The sequence below is a fragment of the Gigantopelta aegis genome, chromosome 4, assembly GCF_016097555.1.
Source record: "Gigantopelta aegis isolate Gae_Host chromosome 4, Gae_host_genome, whole genome shotgun sequence".
Classification (NCBI taxonomy): Eukaryota; Metazoa; Mollusca; class Gastropoda; order Neomphalida; family Peltospiridae; genus Gigantopelta; species Gigantopelta aegis.
Genome location: NC_054702.1, coordinates 118,662,503 through 118,683,706, shown reverse-complemented (window position 1 = coordinate 118,683,706; position 21,204 = coordinate 118,662,503).

Below are 21,204 nucleotides of genomic sequence, written 5' to 3'. Positions count from 1 at the left end.
TAGGTCGGAACAACAGCAAAGTGGGGACAGTCTCTTTAACGTGTAGGTTAGAACAGCAGCAAAGTGGGGACAGTCTCTTTAACGTGTAGGTTAGAACAACAGCAAACTGAGGACAGTCTCTTTAACGTGTAGGTAGGAACAACAGCAAACTGGGGACAGTTTCTTTAACGTGTAGGTTAGTACAACAGCAAACTGGGGACAGTCTCTTTAACGTGTAGGTCGAAACAACAGCAAACTGGGGACAGTCTCTTCAACGTGTAGGTCGGAACAACAGCAAACTGAGGACAGTCTCTTTAACGTGTAGGTTAGAACAGCAGCAAAGTGGGGACAGTCTCTTTAACGTGTATGTTAGAACAACAGCAAACTGAGGACAGTCTCTTTAACGTGTAGGTAGGAACAACAGCAAACTGGGGACAGTTTCTTTAACGTGTAGGTTAGTACAACAGCAAACTGGGGACAGTCTCTTTAACGTGTAGGTCGAAACAACAGCAAACTGGGGACAGTCTCTTCAACGTGTAGGTCGGAACAACAGCAAACTGAGGACAGTCTCTTTAACGTGTAGGTTAGAACAGCAGCAAAGTGGGGACAGTCTCTTTAACGTGTATGTTAGAACAACAGCAAACTGAGGACAGTCTCTTTAACGTGTAGGTAGGAACAACAGCAAACTGGGGACAGTTTCTTTAACGTGTAGGTTAGAACAACAGCAAACTAGGGACAGTCTCTTTAACGTGTAGGTCGAAACAACAGCAAACTGGGGACAGTCTCTTTAACGTGTAGGTCGGAACAACAGAAAACTGAGGACAGTCTTTTTAACGTGTAGGTTAGAACAACAGCAAACTGAGGACAGTCTCTTTAACGTGTAGGTAGGAACAACAGAAAACTGATGACAGTCTCTTCAACGTATAGGTTACAAGAAGAGAGCTTTTTTAAAATCTGTATATTCAAACAAACGCAACTGCATATTTTATTTTGTGTAAAGATATTAACAATATTAATAATAGATATGATATATCAATATTATGAACTTAAATTTGATTAATAAATCTTTAATATTAACCTAAACTTTACGAAGAGCCACGTAGTTATATATTATGTGAGCACACGTAGTTTATATAAGATTATTAACGCAGATCTGTTTGAAATCCACAAGAATGATTTGGCTCAGTGGTTGTAGGGTCCGTGTATTCTCAGTGATCCTGTTGGGCATAATCCCCACCAACCCCTACCCGTGCGTCTTACCCGTGCGTCTTACCCGTGCGTCTTACCCGTACATCAAAAGAACAGCCATGTAATGGGTATATGTTCTACCATGTGACTGGTATATCAAAAGACGTGGTATTATTATCAATGGGCTAATTTTTGCATAAATTATACAAAAATGTCCAATTCTGGATAATAACATTTATTCATGTTTGCATTACCACTAAACTTCTACATATAGTGGTCCAAACAAATCACTATGTATTTGCACATGCGTAGTGATTATCACGAATATTCTGAGTAGAATGATGGAAATACGTGGTGGAAACGTTTCAGGTCACCTCAGTTTGCTAGAACGTCGCCATCGCGTTTACCCCAATGTGAAGATTTGCTCAAGGTCCTCCGTCTCGAACACTTGTTAAAGGCCATGATATGTGCTGTTTTCTGATTGAATATCAAAGGCCATGGTATGTGCTGTTCTCTGATTGTATATCAAAGGCCATGGAATGTGCTGTTCTCTGATTGTATATCAAAGACCATGATATGTGCTGTTCTCTGATTGTATATCAAAGGCCATGATATGTGCTGTTATCTGATTGTATATCAAAGGCCATGATATGTGCTGTTATCTGATTGTATACCAAAGGCCATGGTATGTGCTGTTCTCTGATTGGTATATCAAATGCCATGGTATGTGCTGTTCTCTGATTGGTATATCAAAGGCCATGGTATGTGCTGTTCTCTGATTGTATACCAAATGCCATGGAATGTGCTGTTCTCTGATTGTATATCAAAGACCATGATATGTGCTGTTCTCTGATTGTATATCAAAGGCCATGATATGTGCTGTTATCTGATTGTATACCAAAGGCCATGGTATGTGCTGTTCTCTGATTGGTATACCAAATGCCATGGTATGTGCTGTTCTCTGATTGGTATATCAAATGCCATGGAATGTGCTGTTCTCTGTATATCAAAGGCCGTGGTATGTGCTGTTCTCTGATTGTATATCAAAGGCCATGGTATGTCTGTTATCTGATTGTATACCAAAGGCCATGGTATGTGCTGTTATCTGATTGGTATATCAAATGACATGGTATGTGCTGTTCTCTGATTGGTATATCAAATGCCATGGTATGTGCTGTTCTCTGATTGTATATCAAAGGCCATGGTATGTGCTGTTCTCTGATTGTATATCAAAGGCCATGGTATGTGCTGTTCTCTGATTGTATATCAAAGGCCATGGTATGTGCTGTTCTCTGATTGTATATCAAAGGCCATGGTATGTGCTGTTCTCTGATTGTATACCAAATGCCATGGTATGTGCTGTTTTCTGATTGTATACCAAAGACCATGGAATGTGTTGTTCTCTGATTGTATATCAAAGGCCATGGTATGTGCTGTTCTCTGATTGTATACCAAAGGCCATGGTATGTGCTGTTCTCTGATTGGTATACCAAATGCCATGATATGTGCTGTTATCTGATTGTATATCAAAGGCCATGATATGTGCTGTTATCTGATTGTATACCAAAGGCCATGGTATGTGCTGTTCTCTGATTGGTATACCAAATGCCATGGTATGTGCTGTTCTCTGATTGGTATACCAAATGCCATTGTATGTGCTGTTCTCTGATTGGTATATCAAATGCCATGATATGTGCTGTTATCTGATTAGTATATCAAATGCCATGGTATGTGCTGTTCTCTGATTGGTATATCAAAGGCCATGATATGTGCTGTTATCTGATTGTATACGAAAGGCCATGGTATGTGCTGTTCTCTGATTGGTATACCAAATGCCATTGTATGTGCTGTTCTCTGATTGGTATATCAAATGCCATGATATGTGCTGTTATCTGATTGGTATATCAAATGCCATGGTATGTGCTGTTCTCTGATTGGTATATCAAAGGCCATGATATGTGCTGTTATCTGATTGTATACGAAAGGCCATGGTATGTGCTGTTCTCTGATTGGTATACCAAATGCCATGGTATGTGCTGTTCTTTGATTGGTATATCAAATGCCATGGTATGTGCTGTTCTCTGATTGGTATACCAAAGGCCATGGTATGTGCTGTTCTCTGATTGGTATACCAAATGCCATGGTATGTGCTGTTCTCTGATTGGTATATCAAATGCCATGGTATGTGCTGTTATTTGATTGGTATACCAAAGTACATGATGTGTGCTGTTCTCGGACTGGTATACCATAGGCCATGGTATGTGACTGTATATCAAAGGCCATGCCATATGCTGTTCTGTGACTGACATATCAAAAGTCGTGGTATGTACTATAATGTGACTGGTGTATCAAAAGCCATGCCGTGTACTATCAAGTGACCGATATATAAAAAGCTGTGGTGTGTACTGTTGTGTATGTGGGGAAAAACCCATAATAAATCACTACGTCTTTTCGGTAAGAGTAGTCAACGTGGTGGCATCGGTTTTCTTTCCAAACACACACACACAGACACACACACAGAGACAGACAGATATATACACACACACGCACACACACATACAGACACACACACATACACACAGAGAGAGAGAGAGAGACACACACACACACACACACACAGAGACACGCACATACTGACAAACACATACATACACACACATTCACACTTATACACACATGCATGTACACAGACACACACACACTCATACACACAAATACACGCATACGTACACACATATACACACACACGCACACAAACGCATACACATACAGACACAGACATATACACACAGACACGCATATATACACACTGACACATAAAACAACACACACACACACACACACACACACACACACACACACAAACACACAGATATAGGGCCTATATATTATTAATATTTTTTTTATTGAAACCTTCAAAAGACATAATTAATACAAAACATTTCCATACTAGTAAAGGCTGCATACACAAAACATTTCCATACTAGTAAAGGCTGCATACACAAAACATTTCCATACTAGTAAAGGCTGCATACACAAAACATTTCCATACTAGTAAAGGCTGCATACACAAAACCACTAAACATGTAACATGTATATATCGTCGCGTGAGAGCCAGAAGGACGTAAGTGCATCAAAATTCATTTTTAAAAGTCGAGATAATGTCGAATTTCTTTTAATGATAATGAAAGCTGAACATATTTACGATTTCTCTGTATATATGCGGTATTTATAGCATATTAGGTGTTTTAGTTATTTGCTTAAATAGTTGTAGTTACGACAATTATTGAATCATGATTGAATTAAATGTGTCACTTACGACCAACAGTATATCAAGTAAATTTGAATATTTTTTTCTGAAAGAACCATCACTTCTAAAACTTTTTATTTTTAAAAATGAGAATATTTAGAAGCTAACATTCAAAAAGGAATACAAGTAGAAGTACGTATTAATAAAATCATTGTAAACAAAATATTACATGAAAAAAGTTATTTTACTTTTGTTAATAATAATATGATAAATAAAATCAAACTACTCTGTCTCGTGAAATCCTCGTTTTCTTTGACCCACCCCTAATTTTGTGTGACTAAGTCTTGTGTTGGATTTCTGCCAGAGGGTAAAAAGGTATGGTGCCATACCCAAATATGTTTTACAGAATTTAACTTTTTGACAAAATTAATTACTCTTATCATTACTGTATGATTTTCTTAATCCTAACCCTAAACGTAACCCATTTTCTTTCTGAGGGAGGACACCCCCCCCCCCCCCCCATACCCCTGTTGACTGTGGTTGCATTCAATTCCATAGAACCATACCCAAAAATGTCTGTCTGGCAGAAACACTGTGATGGTAGTGCTCCATGTTTGTTGTTTGATGGTGGTGCATCAGAATCAGATGACTTGTCCATACAAAACCTCTTTTTCTAGGCAAGTTCCTGGTGAGTCATCAGAAAAGCTGATGTCATGTTGTGTGCAGTGTTCTTTCTGTGTTCTTTGAGCCATGGGAGTTCTTTTGCAGATAGTTCCTGGTTCTGCTGCCTCAGGGTATACTTCACTAGTTTGAAGAATACCTGGTTTATCAGTTAGTGCAACATACATACCAGAATAGTTAAGCAAACTGAAGCTGGTATCCTTAATGAAGAAACTATGTTTAGCAGCGTATTGGTTTGGGATATACATGTACCGGGTTCAAGTGAAGCTCATTCAAAGGATATAGGGTTTACATTTCCAATGAGGGTGTGTACTGAATATCAAATCCAGAAGTAGTGAACACTATACCATGTCCACCTGTTGAGTATGCAGGTTATATTGAGTTAACAGTAACCCCTACAGCTTCTGCTGTGTTGGGTGTACTCTCCGGGTTCTGTTGTGTGTTCAGTGCACACTCCTGGTTTTGTTGTGTATTTGTTGATCTCTCCAGGTTCTGTGATCTCTCCAGGTTATATTGCGTGTTGAGTTATCTCTCCAGGTTCCGTTGTGTGTCCGGTGATCTCTCCAAGTTCTACTGTATGTTCAGTGATCTCTCCAGGTTCTGTTGTGTGTTCAGTTATCTCTTCAGGTTCTATTGTGTGTCCAGTAATCTTTCCAGGTTATGTTGTGTGTCTTTTAATCTTTCCAGGTTTTGTTTTGTATTTGGTGATCTCTCCGGGTTCTGTTATGTGTCCAGTGGTCTCTCCAGGTTATATTGTGTGTTCAGTGATATTTCTAGGTACCGTTGTGTGTCAGGTGATCTCTCCAAGTGCTGTTGTGTGTCCAGTGATCTTTCTAGGTTCTGTTGTGTGTCCAATGATCGCTCCAGGTACTGTTGTGTGATCAGTGATCTCTCCAGGTTATGATGTGTGTTCAGTGATCTTCTAGGTTCTGTTGTGTGTCCAGTGATCGCTCCAGGTACTGTTGTGTGATCAGTGATCTCTCCAGGTTATGATGTGTGTTCAGTGATCTTCTCGGTTCTGTTGTGTGTTCAGTGATCTCTCCAGGTTCTATTGTGTGTTCGGTGATCTCTCCAGGTTCTGTCGTGTTCAGTGATCTCTTCAGGTTCTACTGTGTTCAGAGATCTCTCCAGGTTATGTATGATGTGTGTTCAGTGATATCTACACACTATGTTATGTGCAGTGTTCTCTCCGTGTTTTATTGAGTGTTAAGTGATCAATCCTCCGGTTTCTGTTGTATGTCCAGTGATATTCCCAGGTGTTGTTGTGTGTTCAGTGATCTCTCCAGGTTCTGTCGTGTTCAGTGATCTCTTCAGGTTCTACTGTGTTCAGAGATCTCTCCAGGTTATGTATGATGTGTGTTCAGTGATATCTACACACTATGTTATGTGCAGTGTTCTCTCCGTGTTTTATTGAGTGTTAAGGGATCAATCCTCCGGTTTCTGTTGTATGTGCTAAATTATTTTCTGGGTCTGTTGTGAGTGATATGTCATGTTCTCTTGTGTGTGCTACGTCATGATCATGGTATGATGTATGTGTGTTCTGTCATGTTCTTCTTCAGGTTCTGTTGTGTGTACTATGTTAAGTTCAGGTTCTGTTGTGTGTGCCACGTCATGTTCAGGTTTTGTTGTGAGTTTTCTGTTATTTTCAGGTTCTGTTGTCAGTGCTATGTCATATTCAGGTTCTGTCGCAAGTGACTGGATAAGGGCCGTGGTATGTGCTGTCCTGTCTGTGGGGAAGTGCATATGAAAGATCCCTTGCTATATTAGGAAAAATGTAGCGGGTTTCCTCTGATGACTACGAGTAATAATTACCAAATGTTTGACATCCAATAGCCGATGATTAATTAATCAATGTGCTCTAGTGGTGTCATTAAACAAAACAAACAAATAAACTGTCGCAAGTGCTATGTCATGTTCATTTTCTATGGTGATTATTTTCTCATGTTCAGCTTTTTGCTATGTTATATTCAGGTCTTGTTGTCATTGATGTGCCAAGTTCTGTTGTGTATGCTATATATCATGTTCATGTCCTGTTGTGTGTGCTATTTCATGTTCATGTTCTGTTGTGTGTGCTATGTCATGTTCAGCTATGCTGTGTGTGCTATGTCATGTTCAGCTTCTGTTGTGCGTGCTATGTTCTGCTAATGTTTTGGTGTGTGTGTGTGTGTGTGTGTGTGTGTGTGTAGTAACAAGCCCTACCGGGCGTCATTACCTACTTTCCGTGACCTTGACCTTGGTGCACTTAGTAGGTGTCTGGCCTTGGTGTGAGTCATAGTGGTGTGGTCTACTAGGGTGAACGCTCGCTCGTGTCCCTGACCGACTTAGGTTGGTACTGATGTCCTTGGACTGGCCCTGACCGACTTAGGTTGGTACTGATGTCCTTGGACTGGCCCTGGCCGATTTGTTTAGCACTGACCGACTTAGAAGGCAGTGACTGGTATACCTGGGCAGGTGTGCGACCTTGGTGTAAGTCATAGCCTTGACGTACTTGGTGTGTGACCCGTCGCCTAGCCTTGACAGGGATGGTGTAGGATCCCAAATTGCTACTAATGGGAAAGTGCAGCGGGTTTCCTCTCTAAAACTGTCAGAAGTATATTTCACATCCAATAGCCGATGATTAATAAATCGAGATGCTCTAGTGGTGTCGTTAACCTACCACTTCTAAGGACTGCCCGACGCGAGGTAGTGTATTTAATTTTAGCGCGCTGAATGATGAATGGTTATCACTGTTTACATCCGGCAAGTGATGGTATCTTGTGTTGTCAGTCTCTAAATAAAATACTCTACGGAACTTCTAGAAGTTACGTTCTCAGAGTCTGGCAGAAAGACGAAATGATTGAAATAGGTGTAAAAAGGAATTCTCGTTCTACACTATCTGATAGCGCATTCACAAGATTATTATGAACTGACCTATTTCGTCCCTTCATCCCGCGAGCGCACACACACCCACACATATATATGGTTTAAATGACGGGCTTTGCCAATGTCTCGGTAGCTCAGTCGTTAGCGTAGTCGACTTGAGCGTGAAAGGTACGTCGTTCGTATCTCATGTGGTAGAATTTTTTTCTTTCTATTATTATTTTGTAAATTAGTTTATTTATTTATTTATTTATTTATTTGTTTTTATTTTATTTAATTATGTATTTGTTTATTTATTTATTATGTTCAAGCAGAACCCAATACAAGCATCCTCTAATAACCCTGTGTGGACGGGACGTAGCTCAGTGTTCCCTTGATGTGCGGTAGGTCTGGTATCGATCCCCGTCGGTGGGCCCATTGGGCTATATCCAGCCAGTGCTCCACAACTGGACAACGACCGTGGTATGTGCTATCCTGCCTGTGGGAAGCGCAAATAAAAGATCCCTTGCTGCTAATCGGAAGAGTAGCCCATGTAGTGGCAACAGCGGGTTTTCTCTCAAAATCTGTGTGGTCCATAACCATATGTCTGACGCCATATAACCGTAAATAAAATGTGTTGAGTGCGTCGTTAAATAAAATATTTCTTTCTTTCCTCAATCAATATCTGTGTGGTCCTTAACCATATGTCCGTATAACCGTAAATAAAATGTGTTGAGTAAATAAAACATTTCCTTCCTCGTAAAATAAAGATTAATTGAATACAAATATTTATTTTTAGTATTTTGTTTTAGTCATAGGGAAAGAAAGACATATTTGTCTCGAAGAAAGGAATGTTTGTTAAGAAGAAAGGCACTCACACACACACACACACACACACACACACACACACACACACACACACATTCCTTTCTTCCCTTAACAAACATCCCTTTCTTCTCCTTAACAAATATTCCTTTCTTCTCCTTAACGCATATGCCTTTCTTCTTAACAAACTTTCCTTTCTTCGAGACAAATATGTCTTTCTTTCCCTATGACTAAAACAAAATACTAAAAATAAATATTTGTATTCAATTAATCTTTATTTTACGAGGAAGGAAATGTTTTATTTACTCAACATATTTTATTTACGGTTATACGGACATATGGCTAAGGACCACACAGATATTGATTGAGGAAAGAAAGAAATGTTTTATTTAACGACGCACTCAACACATTTTATTTACGGTTATATGGCGTCAGACATATGGTTATGGACCACACAGATTTTGAGAGAAAACCCGCTGTCGCCACTACATGGGCTACTCTTCCGATTAGCAGCAAGAGATCTTTTAGTTGCGCTTCCCACAGGCAGGATAGCACATACCACGGTCGTTGTCCAGTTGTGGAGCACTGGCTGGATATAGCCCAATGGGCCCACCGACGGGGATCGATCCCAGACCTACCGTACATCAAGGGAACACTGAGCTACGTCCCGTCCACACAGGGTTATTAGAGGATGCTTGTATTGGGTTCTGCTTGAACATAATAAATAAATAAACAAATAAATAAATAAATAAACAAAATAAAAACAAATAAATAAATAAATAAATAAACTAATTTAAAAAATAATAATAGAAAGAAAAAAATTCTACCACATGAGATACGAACGACGTACCTTTCACGCTCAAGTCGACTACGCTAACGACTGAGCTACCGAGACATTGGCAAAGCCCGTCATTTAAACCATATATATGTATGGGTGTGTGTGCGCTCGCGGGATGAAGGGACGAAATAGGTCAGTTCATAATAATCTTGTAAATGCGCTATCAGATAGTGTAGAACGAGAATTCCTTTTTTCACCTATTTCAATCATTTCGTCTTTCTGCCAGACTCTGAGAACGTAACTTCTAGAAGTTCCGTAGAGTATTTTATTTAGAGACTGACAACACAAGATACCATCACTTGCCGGATGTAAACAGTGATAACCATTCATCATTCAGCGCGCTAAAATTAAATACACTACCTCGCGTCGGGCAGTCCTTAGAAGTGGTAGGTTAACGACACCACTAGAGCATCTCGATTTATTAATCATCGGCTATTGGATGTGAAACATACTTCTGACAGTTTTAGAGAGGAAACCCGCTGCACTTTCCCATTAGTAGCAATTTGGGATCCTACACCATCCCTGTCAAGGCTAGGCGACGAGTCACACACCAAGTACGTCAAGGCTATGACTTACACCAAGGTCGCACACCTGCCCAGGTATACCAGTCACTGCCTTCTAAGTCGGTCAGTGCTAAACAAATCGGTCAGGGCCAGTCCAAGGACATCAGTACCAACCTAAGTCGGTCAGGGCCAGTCCAAGGACATCAGTACCAACCTAAGTCGGTCAGGGCCAGTCCAAGGACATCAGTACCAACCTAAGTCGGTCAGGGACACGAGCGAGCGTTCACCCTAGTAGACCACACCACTATGACTCACACCAAGGCCAGACACCTACTAAGTGCACCAAGGTCAAGGTCACGGAAAGTAGGTCATGACGCCCGGTAGGCATTGTTACTACTTGTGTGTGTGTGTGTGTGTGTTGTGTCATGTTCACGTTCAACATACTGTTGCTGATATTTGTTAACTGTAAAGTTAATCAAAATTCATAGATCTTGCTGTCGTTTATGTTGAGGCCACATTCACTTTATTCGCTTTTTAACCTTACGTCTGATTACACTGTCTTTTGTTACTGGACTTTGTCCTGGATAACTTACAATTGCGTTTGTATACATGTGCAATATTGTTAATAATTAAAATTGTATCTACGGATACAAATTACATGTTGGAAACTTTGCTTCGATTAAAAACACTTCAAAATAGATATTTGTTTTTCAAGAAAATTCACCAAAACATGTTTATTATTATAATTATGGTGCACATAAAATAGCAAACCATACAAACATTAATGTTACTGCAATTCCTATTTATATACACAGACACGATTCTTGTCTGTTACCAAATGGTTCGTTCGGGTTTTTTCCATATTAGACCGGGCTCTCACAACGACAAAAGTCATATTACTTTTAGGATTCAAGCACATACAAATATTGACATAATGTATGCTCTATTGTTCTTCGCAATTGTAATTTCTATCACAAACAGATAACAAAGAATGCATATGGGTCGTATTTGGCACATACGACCTATGTCAGACATAATTATATAAGGAACTGTATTTAAAAAGGGTGTATCTACCACATACGACCAGTCGTGTTCACATAATGGACAGCAAGGAAATCGGAGGAAAGTCATATGTGTCAGTTACGTCTATTTTCGTGCAAATTGGTATCTGTGATTCACTTACGATCCTTCTGTATAAGCGATGCAATTAGGGACACAGCTACGATTTTTTTGTGACAATATGTAATCGGGGATGGCGATTCCAAATATGCAAAAAAGACGTTTTAGTCGTATCTGCCACTTACGACCTTTTAGCTCTCACGTGACGATATATAAGTGTATGTGTGTGTGTGTGTGTGTGTGTGTGTGTAGTAGGCCTAATGGAAGCTACAATATTTAAACACTACCCACAAACACCATCGCAAAAATATAAACACAAAACAATGAACCAGGATCATTTGACATTTTTTCAAATATTGGCTATTTACATTTAAAATGTTTTCCATTTTTCCTTTATTACAAAGTTGACAAAATGATTAAAAGGTGTTGTTCATATTCCTGTTTTGGTAGCGCCTATTTTCAGATCAGTTTAATCCCACAAAATAAACACATATGTATTCCAATTAACATAACATTGATAATTAATTTTACTACACTTTATTTTATTTAAAATTATTATTAATGACTTTTTATACTGTATTTCTTTTGATAAGATATTTGACAGTTAATTCTTTCTCAAAGCCTTCTAATATAGGCTCCTAAGGATCTTAATATAACATAGATTGGGCGACCTTTGAGCTAGCTTACACCTTTTACCATTTGTTTTATATACTGTGTATTAATAATGTGCCATGATTGGTGACCTTTGAGTGATGCCTGTGACGCAAACGCTAGCCGATAAACGCTTGTTGCGTTTTTGTGACCTGTAGGACTGACCGCGGCAGAAGACAATACGCCAAACTCAATTAACAAGTATCTGTCAAATTACGTCACGCTCATTGATGTTAGCGCTGACGTCTATTGCATGACTTGAGACACACATCTGACAGGTCAGTCATTCTAAAGACACTCAGTTCAAAACCATTACATATACGTCTAGCTACTTCTCTTCGTGTGTATATGCGGGTAAGGGGAAGCATACGAGGGGGGAGGCATTTATTTTATAACATTTTTCATCGAGGGTAGACTGACCGTGACAAGTATTATAGTGTAGATGAAGCGTGGCAGATTTCTTCTAGTGTAGATTGATAGTGAAAAATGTATAGTGTAGATGATGCGTGACATATCATCTAAGTTAGATTTATAGTGACAAATATAGTATAGATGATGCGTGACATATCATCTAGGGTAGTTTGACAGTGACAGATACAATACAGTGTAGATGGACCATGATAAATATCATCTTGGGTAGATGGATAGTCACGCAATATATAATGTATAAAACAGACACAGTTCACCCACATTCCTTTTCTTTCTTAGTGATTGTACGTACGTATGGACGTCAGTGACAGATTCTTGTGATGGCTCTTACGTAGGACCAGCTTACCCCAGTGTAACAGGAAACTGATACCCACTGTCTGGGTGTGAAATATGCAAATTATGTCACACTACCCGACAACATTTGCGTAACTTACATCCATGTCCTTTGTTAATATATGGGTGGGCATGTGTTCGTTAGTATCATAAATACTTGTTGACATTTCCAATCAGTTAGAGTATGGATTACACCTACATGAGCAGGGTTTTCTTGTTTGAATTGTCATTTGGCAAGGTGGACCGGCATCGGTGGCGTCGTGGTTAGGCCATCGGTCTACAGGCTGGTTGGTACTGGGTTCGGATCCCAGTCGAGGCATGGGATTTTAAAATCCAGATACCGACTCCAAACCCTGAGTGAGTGCTCCGCAAGGCTCAATGGATAGGTGTAAACCACTTGCATCGACCAGTGATCCATAACTGGTTCAACAAAGGCCATGGTTTGTGCTATCCTGTCTGTGGGAAGCGCAAATAAAAGATCCCTTGCTGCCTGTCGTAAAAGAGTAACCTATGTGGCGACAGCGGGTTTCCTCTAAAAACCAGTGTCAGAATGAACGTATGTTTGACGTCCAATAGCCGATGATAGGATAAAAAAAATCAATGTGCTCTAGTGGCATAGTTAACTAAAACAAACTTTACTTTTGTTTGGCAAGGTGGGGTATGTCCTAGTTTTACTACATTATAGACCACGTGTAACTGTCGACTGGGTGGTGGCGTCATGTCAAGCGGTACGTCACCGACTTTACACTAATAGCTTTGTATACGTCACGACGACGACGATGGTTACGGTGATGTCGAACACTGTGTAACAGTCACCTATCAACCTACACACCAGTATCTGTATTATACTCTATATAACAGCCACCTATCTACAAAGGACACCTACACACCAGTATCTGTATTATACTCTATATAACAGCCACCTATCTACAAAGGACACCTACACACCAGTATCTGTATTATACTCTATATAACAGTCACCTATCTACAACGGATACCTACACACCAGTATCTGTATTATACTCTATATAACAGCCACCTATCTACAAAGGACACCTACACACCAGTATCTGTATTATACTCTATATAACAGCCACTTATCTACAAAGGACACCTACACACCAGTATGTATTATACTCTATATAACAGTCACCTATCTACAAAGGACACCTACACACCAGTATGTATTATACTCTATATAACTGCCATCTATGTACAAAGGACACCTACACACCAGTATCTGTATTATACTCTATATAACAGCCACCTATCTACAAAGGACACCTACACACCAGTATCTGTATTATACTCTATAAAACAGCCACTTATCTACAAAGGACACCTACACACCAGTATCTGTATTATACTCTATATAACAGCCACCTATCTACAAAGGACACCTACACACCAGTATCTGTATTATCTCTATATAACAGTCACCTATCTACAAAGGACACCTACACACCAGTATCTGTATTATAATCTATATAACAGCCACCTATCTACAAAGGACACCTACACACCAGTATGTATTATACTCTATATAACAGCCACCTATCTACAAAGGACACCTGCACACCAGTATATGTATTATACTCTATATAACAGCCACCTATCTACAAAGGACACCTACACACCAGTATCTGTATTATACTCTATATAACATTCACTTATCTACAAAGGACACCTACACACCAGTATGTATTATACTCTATATAACAGCCACCTATCTACAAAGGACACCTACACACCGGTATCTGTATTATACTCTATATAACAGCCACCCATCTACAAAGGACACCTACACACCAGTATCTGTATTATACCCTATATAACAACCACCTATCTATAAAGGACACCCACACACCAGTATCTGTATTATACTCTATATAACAGTCACCTATCTACAAAGGACACCCACACACCAGTATCTGTATTATACCCTATATAACTGCCACCTATCTACAAAGGACACCTACACACCAGTATCTGTATTATACCCTATATAACAGTCACTTATCTACAAAGGACACCTACACACCAGTATCTGTATTATACTCTATATAACAGTCACCTATCTACAAAGGACACCTACACACCAGTATCTGTATTATACTCTATATAACAGCCACCTATCTACAAAGGACACCTACACACCAGTATCTGTATTATACTCTATATAACAGTCACCTATCTACAAAGGACACCTACACACCAGTATGTATTATACTCTATATAACTGCCATCTATGTGCAAAGGACACCTACACACCAGTATCTGTATTATACCCTATATAACAGCCACCTATCTACAAAGGACACCTACACACCAGTATCTGTATTATACTCTATATAACAGCCACCTATCTACAAAGGACACCTACACACCAGTATCTGTATTATACTCTATATAACAGCCATCTATGTACAAAGGACACCTACACACCAGTATCTGTATTATACTCTATATAACAGCCACCTATCTACAAAGGACACCTACACACCAGTATCTGTATTATACTCTATATAACAGCCACATATCTACAAAGGACACCTACACACCAGTATCACACCATGGTATGTGGTATACCAGTCAGAGAATAACACATACCATGGTATGTGGTATACCAGTCAAAGAACAGCACATACCATGGTATGTGGTATACCAGTCAGAGAACAGCACATACCATTGTCTGTGGTATACCAGTCAGAGAACAGCACATACCATGGTCTGTGGTATACCAGTCAGAGAACATCACATACCATGGTCTGTGGTATATCAGTCAGAGAACAGCACATACCATGGTCTGTGGTATACAAGTCAGAGAACAGCACATACCATGGTATGTGGTATACCAGCCAGCTTACAGCACATACCATGGTCTGTGGTATACCAGTTAGAGAACAGCACATACCATGGTCTGTGGTATACCAGTCAGAGAACAGCACATACCATGGTCTGTGGTATACCAGTCAGAGAACAGCACATACCATGGTCTGTGGTATACCAGTCAGAGAACAGCACATACCATGGTCTGTGGTATACCAGTCAAAGAACAGAACATACCATGGTCTGTGGTATACCAGTCAGAGAATAACACATACCATTGCCTTTGCTATACCAGCCAGCTTACAGCACATACCATGGTCTTTGGTATAACAGCCACCTCCTCATACAGATATATATGGTAATGTTTACATAACCCCACCCCCGCCTGCAACATGCACATTCCATGCCTGCCACGCCCGCACCCGACACGTGCCAGTCTCAGATGTGACATCTATGCACCCCACACCTCCCCGCCTCAGTTCACCCACATTCCGTAACCGCCACAGACATGTATAGGCAGAACGGCACTGTTGTTGAAAGACATCCCCAGCTTACTATACATGGAAAGTGAATGTTTACAAAAGTCTTTACAGACTGTGTCCCCTAACAATGTGAGGTCGATTTCGGTTTTCTCGCTGTCATTCACACTCGACCAAACCTGTCAGGTTGAACTGTTGGAAAATACTGTCAGGCTACAGTCTTTAGTGTCAGTCCTACTGACGACATGCTTATTACAGGGGCGAATCTACTATTCATTCTGACTGAAAGTGTGGGTGTTTTTTCTTTTTTAGAAATGAAACAGTACATTAGTAATTAAAAGTACCCCCCAAACCCCCCCCCCAAAAAAAAAACCCCACACAACAACAACAAAACAATAAAAACAAACAAACAAAGAAGAATTCTCAACAGACCCGACCCCCACTCAATCTGCTCCTGGATGATTCTGAATAGTAATATAGCATTCTGGTGTCCTCTGACTGGAGATCGGTGTGACGGAAGTGTGCCATGAGAAGTGCCTAACATGCTGCACTACTTCTCGACACTGTCGCGTTTCGTGATGTAAAACATTGGTTTCTTATGGTAAGGAAACACTGACTTATTTTAAATCTACTGATTAATAATTTCAATAGAAAGGAAAATTAGTCCTTCCATCATTAACTACGTTGTTGGCAATGGTTTGGTGTGACCAGGGCCGCATTTAGAACTTGGGGGGGGGGGGGGACTTCAGGTTCGAGGCCCCTCAGCATAGAAATTAAATGATATGACAAATAAAAAACTAATTTTATAATTATTACATTTTTTTTCATAAAGGAAGTCCTTAGTCTGGGCGGCCCCTCTGGCAGGGGTGCCGGGGCAATTGCCCGCTTATAAATCTGGCACTGGGTGTGACACAAAATCTAGAAAACTGAAAATCATTCTACAAGTATTATTTCATACACATATATGCTGTGAAGTCAAAACAGTTGCACATATAAAGATGACAGAAGACAACAGATACTGCAAATACCTGGACATTCTTTTATTAGTAGTTTTTCTTGTAATTGTGTGTAATTATTATCAGTGGGTGTAGATAAAAAAAGAAGTTACTACTAGTTGAATGAATGACGTTTGACGACACTATGGTGTTTAAAAATGCATTGACTATTGGGTGTCGAATAAAAGCAAGAAGCATGTGGGAGGATTCCTATCAATATTGTTTTACAGGAGATACGTGACGTCATGAACACTTCAAAAGGGACAAGTCTTTCTCAGCTGCAATATATACATGTATATATATACATATATATATTGATAAATTGGGCGAATGGTACTATGCACTGCCTCAACTTGTCCTTCTCCCGCGTGTCCTTGTCTGACGTGTCCTCTCGTCACAGACCGGCCTCGGTGGTGTCGTGGCAGGCCATCGGTCTACAGGCTGGTAGGTACTGGGTTCAGATCCCAGTCGAGGCATGGGATTTTTAATCGAGACACCGACTTCAAACCCTGAGTGAGTGCTCCGCAAGGCTCGTTGGGTAGGTGTAAACCACTTGCACCGACCAGTGATCCATAACTGGTTCAACAAAGGCCATGGTTTGTGCTATCCTGCCTGTGGGAAGCGCAAATAAAAGATCCCTTGCTGCTAATTGGAAGAGTAGCCCATGTAGTGGCGACAGCGGGTTTCCTCTCAAAATCTGTGTGGTCCTTAACCATATGTCTGACGCCATATAACCGTAAATAAAATGTGTTGAGTGCGTCGTTAAATAAAAGATTTCTTTCTTTCTCGTCACAGTGTTGTTCACCAATATCATGGAGGGGGGGGGGGGGATTCGAACACAGCTATGTGTAAACAGTTGCAAACATGTAGCAAATCGGCAGTACTGCGCCCAACTACGAAAACAGGTATGTGTAAACAGTTGCAAACATGTAGCAAATCGGCAGTACTGCGCCCAACTACGAACACAGCTATGTGTAAACAGTTGCAAACATGTTGCAAATCGGCAGTACTGCGCCCAACTACGAACACAGCTATGTGTAAACAGTTGTAAACATGTAGCAAATCGGCAGTACTGCGCCCAACTACGAACACAGCTATGTGTAAACAGTTGTAAACATGTACCAAATCGGCAGTACTGCGCCCAATTACGAACACAGCTATATGTAAACAGTTGTAAACATGTAGCAAATCGGCAGTACTGCGCCCAACTACGAACACAGCTATGTGTAAACAGTTGTAAACGTAGCAAATCGGCAGTACTGCGACCAACTACGAACACAGCTATATGTAAACAGTTTTAAACATTTACCAAATCGGCAGTACTGCGCCCAACTACGAACACAGCTATATGTAAACAGTTTTAAACATTTACCAAATCGGCAGTACTGCGACCAACTACGAACACAGCTATATGTAAACAGTTTTAAACATTTACCAAATCGACAGTACTGCGACCAACTACGAACACAGCTATATGTAAACAGTTTTAAACATTTACCAAATCGGCAGTACTGCGCCCAACTACGAACACAGCTATATGTAAACAGTTTTAAACATTTACCAAATCGGCAGTACTGCGCCCAACTACGAATACAGCTATATGTAAACAGTTTTAAACATTTACCAAATCGGCAGTACTGCGACCAACTACGAACACAGCTATATGTAAACAGTTTTAAACATTTACCAAATCGACAGTACTGCGACCAACTACGAACACAGCTATATGTAAACAGTTTTAAACATTTACCAAATCGGCAGTACTGCGACCAACTACGAACACAGCTATATGTAAACAGTTGTAAACATTTACCAAATCGGCAGTACTGCGCCCAACTACGAACACAGCTATATGAAAACAGTTGTAAACACGATCACATGTGCTTACACAATCATTTTATAATGTTTAAAGAAAAAACATCAAAATGTCGCCAGCCCTTACCGAGTCATTCATTATGAAAAGTACTCGCAGAAACGTCCTAGAATAATCAATGAGAAACATGAGAAATATTTGATTGAAGGATACCCTCTATATTGGTTAATTATATAGGAGGTGTCTAGTGTATTGGCTCTGTATTAGCACACAGATTAAAAAAAAAAAATATATATATATATATATATATGTAGTAGATTAAAACAGCAAGGTGTCAATCCCACAGTACCTACGATTTCGGACTTCACACATTACGATTTGAGTCTACTACAAATCGTTACTGGGAGGGCGGGGGGGGGGGGGGGCGCAAAGAATAAAACCCCAGCAAAAAAAACAAAAAAACAACACAACCAAGCATACAAATAACTAGTAAAAAAAACCCCACAACAAAACGATTTTTAAAAAAGCACAAAACAAAACATTTTTTTAAACACTCCAATTTACTCAGAAGCCACAAGGTGTCAAATCTATGGCGAATGCGTCATTTGTAAAGAATGACCCCCCCCCCCCCCCCCCCCCCCCCCCCCACACACACACACACACACAAATCGCCATATATGACAACTGTAACGTATTACTATCGATTTGACGAAACCCGACACGTATGTGACGCGGGACAGAGATGTAGTAGGAAACCGAATCGTGTTTAATACCCTACAAATATGACAGGTAGGTCATTATGTAAGGTGAAGCATAAAATATCTTTCGCACTTTCTCGAAATTAAATACAGATACGTACATACTGAGACAGAAATAGGCGTCTCAAATTGTGACTCGTAATGAAAATTGCGCCAATTTGCGCTCAGTGGTTGGAATAAATCTCAGTATGACACGGTGACGGTCTTCTGTCATAGCCTTCCAGACTACCTCCAGCTCCACAGGGAAAACACACACAAAAGCCCTAATGTGACATTAAAGAGCGACCAATCGATATTTGTATGTGCTCATTACAGCTGCTACAAGTTAAATGTGGCGAAATGGGGTGGAAACGTGCAGCGTTTTTCTGCAGGACTCAGCAAGCGGAATAACGAGGCAATGTTATGTGTTTTAGACGAACATGTAAACACCAGCTCGTCACCTACCGAGTCTTCACGATGGAGAACGCAACTAGTGTGGGTGGGGCTGGAGGTGTGTGTATGGGGGGGGGGGGGCATGGAGACCATACATCTCCAAAGACACCTTACCCCCCTCCACCTTTCATATTTTTTCCTGTCGCCCCATAACACAATTTATAGGTAGTGTGGTTCCCCATTCAAAAAACTTTTTCAAAAAAAGAGTAAAAAAACAAGCTTGCTACGCCAATGGAGAACGCTCGTGAACATTTTAATTGGTTTCAAACACGTCCTTTCCTGTCATATACACAGTGTTTAACAATATCACTAGAACACTGATTAATTAATCATTGGCTATTGGATGTCAAATATTTTGGTAATTCTTACATGTAGATCCAGTCATATAACGTCAACAGACTCGTGTGCAGGACATTGTGCATGCGAGGTCTATGCAGTGCAAAGCGAAGTTTATAGGGCGCATCATGCCCACCCTGAAAATACATTTTGAAAAATTACCATTTTCTAAGAGCAGGCGGGTTACGATTCCTCCTTCCCTGCACATAAACTTGTAAAACAACAACAAAACCAAATTAATAACTCTCCCCCCCCCCACCCCCAATAAAAAACCAACAACCCCCCCCAGCAACAACACACACCCCCCCCCCAACCTAGTCTAGTTCTAAAGGAACCGCGAGCGCTGCTCCCCCTCCCCCAAGATGTTTACTGACGACGCAACACGCCGTTTTCATACGGGTCCCCGCCTTGAGATGTGACATTTTCAGCAGCGACAAGCAATTTCCTGTACGCTTCCTTCAGATGGCCGGATGTACGTCAACCCATTAGTAACTGGTGATGTGTCAAATGTATTCTTAACACCAACACGGCGACTACTTTATTACACAACACACTCAAGTTCGTCTCCAGAAGGCAGCAATAATAATATCGATTTTCAATTACACATTCTCTCAATTGCATTCTGGACCATATCAGTTTTAAAACTGAGGTCGAGTAAAAGATAACTCGGTGATGTCTTGTCCAATCTTGTTTATATATGACAGGCTAATTGGTACAGAAAAGGTTCATTTTTGAGAAGCGAGCGTTCGCTTTCGCTGGAACTGTGTCTAAAATACTCAGTTTCCTGAGACAAACAGACCTCTGATCATTTCCGGCTTTACTCATGAATTTAAACTTACTTGTTAGTGACGAGTACAAACGCTATCTATAACCCACTCTGTCTCAAATTGAAGTGTCGTGTTTCTTCTCGTTACGTTTTTATAAGTTA